At 39.6% G+C, this 15,144-nt stretch overlaps 1 protein-coding gene and 1 long non-coding RNA gene across 2 annotated transcripts in view; one reads left to right on the forward strand and one right to left on the reverse strand.

The window, feature by feature from the left end:
- The window catches only part of LOC130694623 (uncharacterized), a 16,879-nt gene continuing 1,735 nt past the window's right edge, over window positions 1–15,144 (reverse strand). The window contains exons 2-3 of the long non-coding RNA XR_009002098.2: window positions 10,564–10,623; window positions 1–115 (exon numbers count right to left, since the gene is read on the reverse strand). This is a non-coding gene — a long non-coding RNA (uncharacterized LOC130694623). The remainder of the gene's footprint in view (window positions 116–10,563; window positions 10,624–15,144) is intronic.
- Window positions 11,328–15,144, forward strand: part of LOC130694611 (ATP-binding cassette sub-family B member 6-like) — a 24,991-nt gene continuing 21,174 nt past the window's right edge. The window contains exon 1 of the mRNA XM_059496251.1: window positions 11,328–11,331. The gene's annotated coding sequence lies outside the window, so the exon portion shown is untranslated. The remainder of the gene's footprint in view (window positions 11,332–15,144) is intronic.

The raw sequence follows: 15,144 nt of genomic DNA on the forward strand, positions 1-15,144 counted from the left end.
GTCGTAAGGAAAGAAAAAGACGAGCAGCAGCAAAAGCGGGGGAACACACACAGAGTGATTTGAGCGCCAGGAAGAAAGACAGAAAGCAGGCGTGCCAAGTTTACTCTATGATTATCTACATTAAAAAAAAAGAAATTCAGTCATTTTTCTTTTTATTCTTTTAACAACCTAACTTGGTATGATAAAAAAAAAAAAAAAAATAAGAATTATTTATTTGAATGGAGGGATGAAACCGCGGCAGGTCTCGTTTCTGATTCTCACGAACGTCGAGTTCGTTACACACACACACACAGAGGATCGTGTCAAACCACTTTTTTCTGTTATTTTTCTTCGTTTCTAACCAACTGAGATTTTCTGAAGCTGCTTTGATATACTTGAAAAAGAGGGGGGAAAAAAAAACATTTATTACTGGAGGACAAAAGTAATTTCGTGTGGGAAAAAAAGGAAGAGGGGAAAGCTTTTGTGAAGGACGCCATGACAAAATGGACGACAGACGACACAAGAGCAATGGCGTTAAGCACTCGTCTTTTTCCTTTGCGAAAACGCTTTTGTTTTATTTCTCAAAAAAAAAAAAAAAAAAAAAAAAAAAAAAAAGAGGACAGGTTGAAAATTCAATTTCCGTGGAAGTCATTAGAGGCAAAAGAGTCAGAAAAAGTTGCAACACATTTCTTTCTTTCTGCGTGTGTGTATGTTTGCATAGCTCGTGTCATTAGTTGGGTTGGGTGTATTTTCCAGTGAAACATGACGCCATTGCAGACGAACAAATCTCACCCTTTTTCTCCGACATCATCGAATTCGACTGATATCATTTCGGTTCGATTTCTTTTTATCATTTGCTAATTGGCAGCTCAAAGGTACATGTCTTTGCTTGTTAGTTTTAATTAGCGATCGTCAATTCATCAGAGGGACTTGAGTTTTTCTCATTCTCTTCGAAACGTAGCATCACCCCTCCTACCCTTAGCCCTCCTTCATCTACCCACTTTTTGGTTCGTTTGTTCTCTCATTCACGTCACATCTTCTCTCCCGCCCCTGTATATCCCCGACACGGTCGTTAAACAAGCGTTTTATTAGATCTTTATTAGAAACTTTTTTTTTTTTTCCTGTGTGTTCTTCCTGGAGAAAATGGGAACTTTTTTTTTTTCCCCAACCCAAACTCCCAAGAAAAAGTTTTGTGAGAGCGTAGCAGACGAAAAATGCGTGTGGTTTTCGTCCATTTCATCATCGTTTGTCTCTTTCTTGCTGGAACGAATCGTCTCTTTTTAAGAATCTCTTTTGTCTCCACAGAATTCATTTTTCTCTGTGAAAAAAAAAAAAAAAAAAAAAAATGTTCCAAGTCTGTCGGTTGTTTCTCGCTTCATTATATTTCCTACGTTGCAAGTGATGATATATTATAAACAGTAGGAGGCCCTGTTTATTGTGAAACGAGTCGAGTGTCAGCTGCTGGACGAGTTTGTTCCAGGTTTTTACGAGGCAATAGCGTGACCTGGACTGTGCCACTGTCGAGTTTTTGCTGCACACATTCAACTGACGTTGCTCACATTCCCCCCCCCCCCCCCAAAAAAAAATCTAAGAATAATGAAAAATTAAAGCAGACAGACATCCGTTTGTGTGTGTGTGTCGCAATGAACGCTCACTGATTATAGAGTGGCAGTTGACGGGGGCCAAAAAAGAAAGAGGTATCTTGATAAATACATCATCATCTAAGTTTGTTTTGTTTTCACAGAGAGGAAATTGAGCAAGAGAAGAAGAAAAAAAAAAAAAAACGTCGAATTGTCAACTGACGGAGGGGGGGGGGAAATGATGATCACGAGAATCAAATAGAAACAACTCCCGCTTGATTGCAAAGTTCGGCGGTCGTCTGAAAAATGTCGTGACTTGGTGGTTTTCCTCTGTCGTGTTTATGAGCGACTCGAAAAGAATGTTTTTTTTTTTGTTTTTCAATTGCTGTTGTTGAACTCGACAATGAACCGAATGTTTTCCAGCTTGGTGACATTTCACCTCAATCGCGTCCATGTCGATTGTTCCATGACGTGCTCGTTTCCAGCAATTCGGTTAGGACTTTCATGCGACATTTTTCCAACACTCGACACATTTCAAAAGAAAATCATGTTCGATGCGACAATACCGAGAACTCTGTCCTAATGTCATCGCGGAAATCATTCAGGCAAGTATCGCCATTTTCTTTTTTTTTTTTTCAAATCTCCCAATCGAAATGAAACGCGCCAAAGTGTCTACTTATTTAAACGCCGTCTTCTATTTTCGTCTGTTAATGAAAATGAATTTAGAAAAAAAAAAAAAAAAAGAGATCACTTCAATTTAAACCAGCCTACAATTAAAACAAAAAGATCAAATTGTGCTTCATTTGAAAATTCCAGGTGCGTCTACAGCGTGACGGGATTCAAACATTTCACGGTCGTGTTCTAGCCTTTGCAACCACTTTTTTTTATGTGTGTGTGTGCGTCTAAACGCACATGTGCACACAGCAAATCACAAACGAGTTGACGTCGGTAACGACTCTTATCATCAAAGCTTGCTTTTTTTTGTTTTGTTTCTCTCGTAACATCAACCCCCCTCGAAGATGGACATTGTTGTGGCAACACTTGGTCTCAGGTGCGCAACTGGATGTGGCCAGTCGATGGAAAACTCGTGTGAAAATAGTGGCTCGCTATTCAAATTCTATGGGGACGATCATTCCGAAAAAGATTTGAAATCGCGTGATGGGGACATGCGAAATAAAGAGGGGGGGCAACGTCATTGGCCAACAAGTGGCAGCTAAAAAGAAATGTACATTTCGCCAAAAGAGATGAACGTGTGATATTCTGCCGCCTAAGGGACATCGTCAAAAGCGCCGGTGTCGATGGGAAATGGTTAGGAAAACGGGACCCACTTGAAAACGGCGACAGACTTTCAAGGTGAAGCCAAACAACAACAAAGAGCCGCTTGCTAAATCCATTGCCGTTCATATTCCCCCCCTGCTGTCTTTGAATAATGACACCTCGTAGAATTCACCTGTCCAATAGCTTTTTAAAAAATTCAGAAGGAAAATGCGATGATTTAAAAAAAGAAAAGAAAAAAAGGAGCCTTTTTATTTACAGTCACGTCATCAAGAGTCTTATGTAATAATCATTTAGAAAACGAGAAAAAAGTGGATCGTGTGAACTCGGCGTTGCAGGTGAACGGAAACTTTAATCGAATTTCGCCAGGGAATGCACAGAGAGGGTGGCATCTTCTGACCTGTTTACCTTTTGCTGCTTTATTACATCAACGTTTTCGTATTTTCTTCTTACGCGGTGGGGCCGTGACGGTGTGTGTCATCTAGAAAAAGAAATGACCTTTGTGATCCCCCGCACGACGTAACGAAGGCAATGATTGGAGAAATTGAAGGAGATTGGTCGACTTATTCTCACGGTTCATCCGTTACTTTGCAGCATTCTCTAAAGTAGGTAGCAAAGACCGCCCAGTACAAGACATTCTTTATTTTTTCTTTTTCTTTTTTTTTCTTTTTCTTTTAGTGTGTGATTCTAGAGGCCTTTGTCATCATGTCATCGTCGCCCAGCCCCTTGAGGGCTATTATTTATAGCCGGAGGAATCGACTCAATTAGGACAAGCGCGTCACAGACAAGACACAAAACCTCGCATTTCTTGTCATATCGGTAGATGCATGTAGCAGAGTATTGCGTATTGCTCTCTCTCCCTCCCCCCCCCCCAAAAAAAAATATATAATGAGCCTTTGTACTGAAAAGTTCAAAAGAGGCGAAATAGGTGAACATGTTCAAATTAATATGCGAAAAAGTTATCGACGCAAACGCACTCGAGCGTTTCAAAATCATCAAAAGTTATTGCATTTTTCTCTCCCTCCGCCGTGTTATTGGCTTCGATTCTCTCCTCCTCCTCGCCTTCCTAGTTGCGCATGGGGGGTAGGAAATTGGAAAGTAGCTGCTGCTGCTGCTGCTGCTGCTGCTGCTGCTGCTGCTGCTGCTGTAATCAGCAACAACCGGGAAAAAAGATCAGTCGAAAACGTCAGTATTTATTTAGTATGGCAAAGTGTTCAAGTTGAAAACGCATCGGACTGATGGATGGCGGACCCTACACCAGCACACAAACGACGATTCGTATCACGCCGCTTGACTCTAATCGACGTTAAAATCAAATGCAATTTTCACGAGAAGAACATTATTGAATGAGACGGATTCGACATCTCAAGGATGTCTCATCGGGCAGCGATCAAGGACTCGTAAAAGAATGAATATATATTTGGGGAGATGTTACAAAGGCTCGTCACGTACAACTCGGGTACATGTCGCCCCTTCCACCCAAACCGAAAAGTCGGTGCCCTACAAGACAGACAAGGAAAAAGAATCGATTGTTTTTTTTTGTTTTTGTTTTTTCAAAGTCTATTTCGCTTGGGTTTTCTTGCCCGCTGCATTTTCTCAAACCCCCGTAAACAAAAAGTTATCCTCTACAGTGGACACAGTGTGTTTTGACACGACACGGAAAAGAGTTATGGATGATCCTTTCTTGATCGATTCCAGTCTACATGTCGGCGATAGCAAGAAAATAAAAAAAAAAAAAATTTAAAAAAATAAAAATAAAAAAAAGGGCGAAATCTACACAAGTTGTATAATTTTATTGGTTCGACCATTTTCGGTCTTATTGATTCCTCCTTTGTCAAAGACAGTCCAACAGTTGCTATCTGGACATTCCATTTCGTTCTTCTTCTTTTTAGCGTCTGTTTCCTCGGCATTTGTCGTGTCAAATTTGTGTCCATTTATCGTCGACGCCGCCATCGTTCGTCACGTTCACTTGTGCATAATCAACTGTCGATGGACGACGCAAAGAATGGCTATCGATACGAGATTTAACGAGCAAATTATACACGCAAACTCCGGTCCAACCCAAAATGGGTCAAAACCATTCATTTTCAAATGCCTATGACACACAACGGCTACTGTTCACATCATTGCGCAGTTCTTAAAACTCGAAATGAAAACGTCAGCAAAACTTTCCTCTTTTTTTTTTTTTTTTTTTTTTTTTTTTTTTTTCCACGACGATGGCCTTCCTCCGCCGTAACGGACTCATTTCACGCTCCGCCGGCTTACACCCCCCACCCCTCTTTTTCCTCATCCCTAGCGGAGGGGGGGGGGGGGAGGTACGGTCGTGTCACGATCAACAGTGGCAAAAGTCGCTGAACGAGACGGGTCATATTTCGTTTTAAAATGGATATCTTGTAGACGTTTGGTTGTTATGAAACAACACGAATTCTCATCGCACATAACTGTAATAAAGTTCAATTCTAACGGAAATACGAGTCGGCAGCGTCAAAACATCTGCCACTAAACCCAACGTCATCGAACTCGTGTGACGAAGCAAAAAAAAAAAAAAAAATAAAATAAATGGTTGACATATCCCGTCCAGCAATTGCGTCACGTTGCAGCAAAAACCGAGTCAAAATGTCATTGGCAATAAATATCAATTATATGATTGGTTGGGGCAGAAAAACGTGTGTACGATTGGTAAACGGGCGTGACCCCCCTCTACTCGATTCAATCACGAAACAACCCGTGTCCCTTTACAGTGGGGTTGTTCTCAAATGATCACGTGTTACCATTTTTTTTTTTTTTTCTCGCCCCATCTCGGTTTATGATGAAAAACATCAGGAAAATATATTGACAATGGCTGCTTGTTTGGTGTGTGTCCGGTGTGTGCTGCTTTTATTTAAACAACTGAGTGTATCGAGAGCAGGCAAACAAGAAGCAAAGGCTTGTTTTTTCAAAAGACGCATATCTATCTATCTACCCAATTGTGAAATGAATTTTCGTCAAGTCTTTTGATATTCTCGTATATCATACCCGCCCAAATAAGTCTTTCTTTCTTTTCATTCTTCTATATATATATATCACTGTTCACTTTTTTTTTTTTTTTTTTTAACTTGTACGGGTGTTGGGAGGAGGGAGGATGGTGAAGGGGGAGGGGGGGACAAAAGAATCCAGTTGTGCTCCGGCTGCAACAATCACAGCCCCCGCCTATCGGTTCGAACAGATGTTCGCGTACGTATCAATTGCACACAAAAGAATCGACTGAATAAAAAGCACACACACACACACACACACACAAAAAAATAGTACACATTAGTATTTAAAAAAAAAAAGAAAAGAAATGGTAGATGAAAAACACGTGCCTTCTGGCATAGAGCCGTTGGGTATGACGTCATTTAGACCCGCTGACCATTCTAATATAAGAGCGGACGAGCAGCAGCAACAACAACATAAAGGAGGCAAATAGGTACAACGTCGTAGATGTATTGGCTCTCGTTACGGCACCTTTCTTTATTGACACTCGACATTTTTTTTATTTTTTTTTGCTTTGCCTTCGCTTAGAGGAGCGACACGGAGCCCATTTCTCATCCGCATTTCCTTCCGCTCTTTCGGCAAGTGGATCTTTGACGGCCCTTCTCCTCTCGCCTAGTTCAGTTGCCTACACACTTTGGATGTCAAACGCCCGTGTCGCATCAAAGAGCACAGGGGATTTCATTGTCAATGTTGACATTGTCTGGCGCGTGATTTTACCCCGCCCTGCCATCGTGCACACAAGTAGAGCGTTTTCTCCAAGGCACACACACACAGACACACACACGCCAAGAGAGCGACAGACAACAAGGCTCACACATCTTTGCACTTGGGTTAGGCAGGACTAGGAGGAAATCAATAGTGCGCTAGTTGCATCCCCAGTTTGTTTTTTCTTTTTTTGCCCGGCGTACACTTCATCCGCACAGGCGCCTATACAGCCGCAATGCAATGGCGTTTGCGACGCGTTACACAATCGGAAAACGTGGTCGACAGTATTTTCTTTCACCATTAGTAGAATTCCAACTGCCCTCCTCCCTCTCTCTCTCTCTCTCTCTCTCGCTCAAACGAAAAGGGACGTTTATATTAGAAATGTGTTGTTAGATCCGACATGGCAAGATGGCGACAAAAAGAGGTTCAACTGTTGTTATTGCTAGGTCAGCAGTGACGGATCGAACATGAAACATTACACAGAGACGCCTACAAACTACACACACACACACACACACACACACACAATCAAATAATATGAGTAGAATTGGAGCTTGCTCCCCCTGCCGAAACGACGCCAGATGGGCCGCACAGAGAAAAAAAAACAAAACAAACTTTATTGCACTCGTGGGGGTTGAGAGGGATAGAAAAAAAAAAAAACAAAAATAAATAGAAAAAAAAAAAAAAAAAAAAAGAGATCCATGTCGTGCGTATACAACATGTAGAATAACGTCCATGATGCATCATCAACCTGATGGGTACGTCGTATTCATCATCTGCCACCCATTTTTCTGAGAATGCCGGTCTACCGTTACGGAAACACTTAAACCATTTGATTTTTGTTTTTTTTTTCTTAGTGAAGAAGAAAGAAAAATACATTAGTTAATGTAAGGTCGCAGAGTTTGTAGGCGTGTCGGTAGTAACACGGAAATTCCATTTCTATTTATAGCCAAGGAAGAGGACGCAGATCGACAACCCCGGTAAAGTCTTGGTGCGTGGAACCTTTCTTTTTTAGTTCAAACTCTAATCACGAAAAGGAGATCCTACCCGCTGGTTACGGTTTTTTGATGTGCGCCTGTCACTCACACGCATCCATCGGAGATGACACACGAAACATCTTTAACGTCTCCTATTTTTTTTTTTTTTTTTTTTTTTTTTTTTCATTTTCAAACGGTCTCGATAAAAAAGTCGTCTTCCGTTTCACAATGTATCCCACAATAAACGAGTCTAACTCAATGTAGAAACAGAGGAGATGCGTGGTTGCACAGCAGCAGATGGAAGCAGAACAATAGCCCCCCCCCCCCCCCCCCCCCGAAAAAAAAAAAAAAGGCGAAAAAAAAAAAAAAAAAAAAAAAATGCTACGTCGAAATGTACACATTTCAAACGAGGGAAACACAAACAAAAAAAAAAAAAAAGTTGAGAAAAAAAAAAAAAAAAAAAAGAGAGTACTATGCATATGTGACCCTGTATATATAAAAAGGTAAGGCTATAAGCTACAAGTTGCGCATCGCCCAGCTGGAGACCTCAAGTCTATAGTAATTATACACATGTATAGTCGGTAGTAGTTGTCTATATATATATATATATATACCTGACTTGGTCTTTCTCTCTGTGTGTAATTATGCGGGTTTTTTTTTTCTCCCCCCCCCTTCTACCGTTGTCACGACATGCGCATCATCTCTTATTCTTTCATGTCGAGCCATCCTGTTACTTTGACGTCAAGGGGGGTATATCTATATAGACTGTGGTGGTTCACCTTTTCCAAGTGAACTCTATTCTTTTTTTTTTTCTTCGAGAAAAATAAAGAACGTCAAAAAACGGAAAATTCCACAACAACAACAACAACAACAGTCGAGACAGCAATAATGAGCCAAGGGGCAACACACTACCACCTCATTACACGCCACTGCGTGTGTGTGTGTCTTACACCGCCAGCATTATTCATATCCAGCACAAATAGAACAGTTCCCCCCCCCCCACTAAAAAAATAAAAGGGGTTTCTTTTTCTCGAAAATAGGATGAAAACGCAAAAATACATGCACCGTAAAGATGATTGTTATTAGTTGGTTACAGCTCGTCACCGGATACAAGCTCCCCATTTAACGTAGCCACCCCCCCCCCCCCCCTTTATGCGAGGGTGCAATCAATCGATAGGGCGATGCGGTTTAATATCGAAAAATCTCTCTGTATGTGTGTGTGTGTGTGTGTGTGAATAGTGACATAAAAATAAATAGCTTTCCTATATTAAATGGACAAGCGAGGGTCCCCCCCCCCTTCTAAAAAAAAAAAAAAAAAAAAAAAGAAATAAAACAGGTTTAGTATAACGAAGGAGAGAAATGGATCGTTTGATTTGTACGTAGTGTATCGATGATTAATTCTAGTGAGATGCGGTGAAGCCCTTTTAGATATGCACGAATGTCGTTTGTTCCGCCCTGAAAACTGGTTATCCCCCCGGTCACATAAATGAGTGAATGAAAAAGCTCGAGAAATAAAAAAAAATAAAATAAAATAAGATTAACAATCGGTGTTGATGGAAACACCACCGGCGATTACGACATGTTGTCTCCTTTTGTTGTTGTTTTTTTGTTTTTTTGTTTTTTGTTCTTTTGTGCGTGCAACGACGTTAAACTATTCACGGGTCAAATAAGAAAAGAAACCTGTAAATCCGCGACCCTGCGATTTTTTTGCGCAAAAAAAAACACAAGAGGTTTTTGTCACAGCTCGTGAATAAATTCGAGTTGATGAACAACCTTCGTCACAATCCGTCAAGTGGCCTGATAAAGAACATGTTCTTCAGAAAAACAAAGGACTGGCGGCACCTATTTGCGCGCATAAATATTCATCACTCCCGCATATTGCGCAATCGATTTTCAAAGAGTCTAGCAACATTGCCCTATTCAAATAGAGACTTCCAGGAGCAGTTTCAAATGAAAATGATCCTCTAACCAATCGCCTTCAAATCAAACGAATTGCAATACAAAAAAAGAGAAACTAGCTCATCATCCGTCGGCAAATTCGTTCGTTCACGCACGAACTCGTCAAAGGCAACAGACCGCCGAGTGACAAGAAAAAAAATTGAATAATTTATGAATTGAAAAAACCTTTGATCAATGCAAACATTAAAGCAAAAAAAAAAAAAAAAAGTCGACTTCATTAGCGTCTCGATTGAAGCAATGTCGAGTGAGGACGAACAAAAAAATTTGCTTTTAAAATAAGAGTTTGGTAAAGAATTTTGAGAGACGGGGGGGGGGGGGGACAGGGACAAAAAGGCCGGCGTGATAATGTCCATGCGGGCATAATCTGCCATGATGACGTGCCACGGTAATTGGATTCTTCCTTTATCTCTCTCTCTTTTTTTTTTTTCAAGAAAAAAAAAAAGAACAAACATCCCCGTTGAAAGAAGCGCATAGCAACAAATGGTAGCGCCAACGTCCGCAATTGGCTTTTGCATTAGCAATTGATCAACAATTTTTACTTTTATCGGTTAAACGTACATTTTCGAATTCTCCATCTTCCCTCCCCCCTTTTTTTTTTCTTGAATACTTGACGAATTCGTGAATTGTTGTCGCTTATCGGCAAAGAGCTAAACCATCACAACCAGAAACTCGTCCCACGTAACAAAAGGCCACGGCAAAAATGGGTTTCCCTTTTGTGCGCACAAACGAAAATATGCCATCAGCTAAACATCACAAACAGCCAGCGTCTATTAAATTCTTTTTTTCTTTTCTTTTTTTTTTTTAAATGGACGAAAGAAGAAGAAAAAAAAATGATCCATTTTTCAATTTGATTCGTTTTCTTAATTCTATGAAATGGGACGGCTCTTCCGGAGAGACGTTGGCTTCCGCTTTTCAGAGGCAATCTATTTTTACCTTCTATTGCACTTTTTCATTGTTGCCATGAGAACTGATTTATGGCTCCACAATATCGTACCATCCCCTTCAACATTTTCAGACACACTCAACTGAAACCCCTCGATATCAAAAGAGAAAATGGTAAGAAAAAACCTTACCTTTCGTGTCCAGCTCAAACGATGAAAAAAAGGGGCTCTGCGGATGCATCCGTTGCTTTTCTAAAAAAAAAAGAGAAAGAAAAAGAAAACTTATTGCATTTTCAAAGAGAAGGGGGAGACAGCAACAAACAAATGAAGAAGGAAAATAAAAAAAAAATAAAAAAAAAGTCTTTGAATCGAAATGGAAAGCGCAAACAAAACTGCTGTCTAGGTCTATTTATTCCAAAACATTGAAAATGACACCGTTCGACCCTAACCAAAGCGAAAGAAAAAAAAAAAAAAAAAAAAAAAAAAAAAGGGCTATAACAATAATTTCACACGTCTTCACTCCTTCCTTAGAAAATGTTTATTGTATAAACAACTCAAACCGTTTGATATGTCATCAAAAGAAACCCAATGCGTCCTGTTTGGTGCGTTTCAAAAAAAAAAAAAAACGTTATTCCCTTCCCGCAGTTCTTTATTGTGCCACACGAAACGATACACGAGTTACGTATTTATTTTTGTTTTGTTTTTTCTAGCCTACATTTCGCCCGGCCAGCATCAAAAGAGTTGAATGTCAAGACAAACAAGGAAGAAAAATGTTTGGGCTTTTTTCTTACAGACTTTGTGACCCCATCTCTTTTTTTTTTTTTTTGTTTCCAAGTCGTAATTTACACAGTTGAAAACTGTTTCTCAACAGTGGCCCCCTTCTTTATTTTTCAAAAAAAAAAAAAAAAAAAAAGAAAATCGTAGCAGTAGAGAGCAAATAGGTTGGACGTGATTGACGACGTGATATCCAATTCGGGCTCTATCTATGCACACCATTTACAATAAGGGATATTTATTTCTTATTGGGAAGTAGGCGCATAAGAGGATTGAATGTCAACGAGCATCTCGCATGTCCTATTCTTGAATGTCTGCACAAATAAACGTTGGCCAGCAAAATAATTCAGCTGAATTGTACGAATGACGAACCTAATATTTCCACGATGGAACAGATCATCAAGACTTGGTTGGGCCGATTTCTTCATTTCTTCAACGGGTGTGGTGAAGATTGTTTTTTAAAAAAAAGAAAAAGCCAAAAAAGATTGATTGAGCAAACGCAAAAAAAACAAAAAAAAACGTTCAAGTTTAAAGAGGATCGAAAGAGACAATGAAAAATGTCGGCTGATGTCAATGACGAAAGGAACAAGGACACACGAAAGACACACCATGTCGTGCATACCAAATGTTTTCCCCCCTTCTTCCCTTTCCAAACTGAAAATTTCATTCGCTTTTTATGGAGGGTTGCACACGTGCTGCCATCATTGTCAACGTGATTACACAAACCGACACGGCAAAGAGTGCGCCAAGAATTCACGCAAAACCTAAAATTCATTAACGTCGGTTTCACTTTATCAAAACTATACGCGACGTGTGTGTGTGTAGTTCATAATAAACATCGGCCCGGATTTCCGACTCGCAATCAAGGTATTTCAATTACACGAATTTGTCAATCAAAAATTTTTTTTTTTTTTTTTTTTGGGGGGGGGGGGGGGTTTCGCTGTTTTACGGCCGTGACGCATTCGAATGTTGAAATTCTTTGCGGCGGGATTCAGTTCAAACTAGGCGAACATGCGAGCTCATTTATTTCGTTCTCTTTGAAAAGGTTGTGCATTGTGTATTCCACAATCGTCTCGTGTGATGACCAGCGTTGCTGCATTTCTCAGCAGCAGCTTCATTAATGGCTGTGGGGGGTGCCACACACAAACTAATTGGACACCTCCTCCACTGTCATTCTTTATATCCAATTGACGCTCAACACACACAAGGTGGCCTCTTTTTTTTTTTTTTTTTTTTTTTTTAGTGTCTTGGGGTCATCTTGAGCAAAATTCAAATATAAAAAAAAAAAAAATGCTGGCCAATACAATGGTGATGTTCCTTTCATTTTTTTTTTTTTTTTTTACGTTTTTAAATAAAAAGATGCTACTGGGTGATACCATATTTTCTTTTGTGTATAGCCTTCGCGTCTTGTATAGAAAAAGGGGAGGACAACAAAACAACTAATTTCTATCTTTCGCCTCGTTTCACACCACATCTACCATGATGACAATTTTTTTTTCTCTCTCTCTCTCTCTCTCTCTCATCACCCAAACGATCAAGAAAAAAAAAATTGTTTTCTTTTGAAATGAAGAAAGAAAAAAAAACGTAGAAGCCAACACGTGAAAATTACACATACGGCGTGCATACATGTGACGACATAATGAGATGTTTGGCGATTCTTATAGAGTCTCAGCTTTTTTTTTTTTGTTTTTTTTTTTCTTTTACTAGGAACTCGTTAAAAATCCTGACTCTTTGTAACTGTTTGAATTCTCTCACCCCGACTATTCAAAAATATTACGTATGCACAATCACGTTTGATTTGCCAGACTTTTGTTGCATTGCCAACCGTTTCAACCAGCAATGCGTTCGTCTTATTGGCCCACCATTTCGTATGGGCAGTAGGTCGAAAAATGATCAATGACAGTCGATACCCTGCCTCATATATATATATATAAACACATAACGATTTAGCGGTACGTCAAGAGGGCCAGTATAAACGACGTCATCACCATGAAACGCAAAGAAGAAGAAGAAGAAGAAGAAGAAAAAAAAAAGGCTATTGTTTTGTTGAGCCGCGTTGATGGAACGGACACTAACGAAGTAGCGTGGCGTCGTGAGATTGCGACACAGCGTGTGTCTATTTGTTAAAAAAGAAGCACGGATGGCCAAAGCCAACGAGGTAGAAACATCCCAGGCCTTTTTTTTTTTTCTTCTTCTTCTTCTTCTTCTTCTTCCTTCGACATGATTGAGAGCTCATCCGCCAAAATGGGCCCTTCGTTTCGATTGCGATCGCACGCCATCGTCCAATAATAATAACAGAGTGCATTCATGTGTAAATGAAAAGAGGTGACTTTCTTTTGACGACGTTGATGGAGTCGATCAACTGTTTTATCCAGACGCGTCTTTTCTTTTTTTATGGGCCTTGATGATTGAACGTATCGAAAACTCCTTTTTTTTTTTTTTTTTTTTTTTTTTTCTTTTTTGCTGCCACATTGAAACAAAAAGAGGCGACAATAAAAATGGAGCGCGCAATATTAGAAATCAGCGAAATTCATCGTCGCCTTTAAATACGATGCAACATTTATCGCCCATCACCCATCATTTCATTAGACTATCGTTTTTTTTTTTTTTATATCTAATAAAATTCATTTCTTTTTTTTTTTTTTTCTCTTTATTGGTTTTACATTTCCCTCTTTTTCTTAAAAATTTCTCAAGTAGGAACCATCAAACGTCACTCTTTTACCCTTCCCCTTATTTCGGTCGGGTTCTTGTTGTTTCCTTCCTTTTAAATTTCAAAAAAAAAAAAAAAAAAAAAAAAAAAAGAAGAGCTGGATGCATTTTTGCTTGAGGGTAAAGTGGCGGCAGCGGTGGACCCTGCGAAGTGGCGTTGATTACAGTATTTAACTCATTAGCTTCACTTTGGGGAGTCGCCGCCGCCGCCGCTTAGATGCAAGAAGCCAACGGCTAAGGCCTCAAACGAAACAAAAAAAAAAAAAAATGTTTTTTTTTTTTTTTTTTTAAATAGACGAGAGAAAATATGCCCCGGGAGCGATTCACGGAACAATTTTTCCTTCGACAAACTTCCAAAATGTTTAACCTTTTTCTTTTTTAAAAAAGAGTTTTCCCTACTGCTATACATTCGTTTTGTTTATAGAAAAAAAAAATGTAAGTAATAATAGAGTGAATTCAAGAAAAAAAAAAAAATAATAATTGTGTGATTTGAAAGCCAAACGAATTGAAAATGGGGGTATTGAACATCGATGGAAAATTACAAACAGCGAGATTCGTCGCATGACGTGTTAAGTCTGTGGGCTCATTAACTGGTGCTGCCACGGCGTAGAACGAGCCCCGGTGTAACGAGCCGGCAACACGCGTTTCCCCCCCCGATGGCCGTGAGATGATGTGCGTCGCTTTTGCGGTTTTCTTTTTCGGCTTGTGAGAAAGTAAAAAAAAAAAAAAAACTCTTAAAAACAAGCGAGTCAACAAGCCGAAAAATAAAAAATCTCTCATCAAATTATATACACACGTCATTGACATGTTCCACAACCGGTGCAATTTGGCTTTTTAAAATTAAAAAAAAAAAAAAAAAAAAAAAAAAAAGAAAAACGAAAAACGTTTGCCTTCTGTTGAAACTATTGTACGCAGCCCTTGTTTATCATCCTGTTTTTCTAATAAAAACTCGTACAGTTTGATGAATTCTACACGTCCCTGTCAGCACGGCCGTTTCTCCAAACGCAGAGGGGAGGCAGTTTTGAGGCAGCTGGTTTCCTAACTGGCCCCTTACCTATCGCCACCGCAAAGACGATGAAAGAGCTGACTGTCAATGAACCGTATATCGCAACAATAAAGGGATTGATATCTTTATTCATCCACCCAGTCCTGCTCGGCATCATGATGCCCCTATACAAAAAAAAAAAAAAAAAAAAAAAAAAATCTAGTGCCTTTATCTTTAAATAGATCGAAAAGTGAGATGGAGGAGCCGTCCGTTTGCTGATTAGATGTGTTCCAGGCTTCATTAAG

Source organism: Daphnia carinata, chromosome 7 (assembly GCF_022539665.2).
Source record: "Daphnia carinata strain CSIRO-1 chromosome 7, CSIRO_AGI_Dcar_HiC_V3, whole genome shotgun sequence".
Taxonomy (NCBI): domain Eukaryota; kingdom Metazoa; phylum Arthropoda; class Branchiopoda; order Diplostraca; family Daphniidae; genus Daphnia; species Daphnia carinata.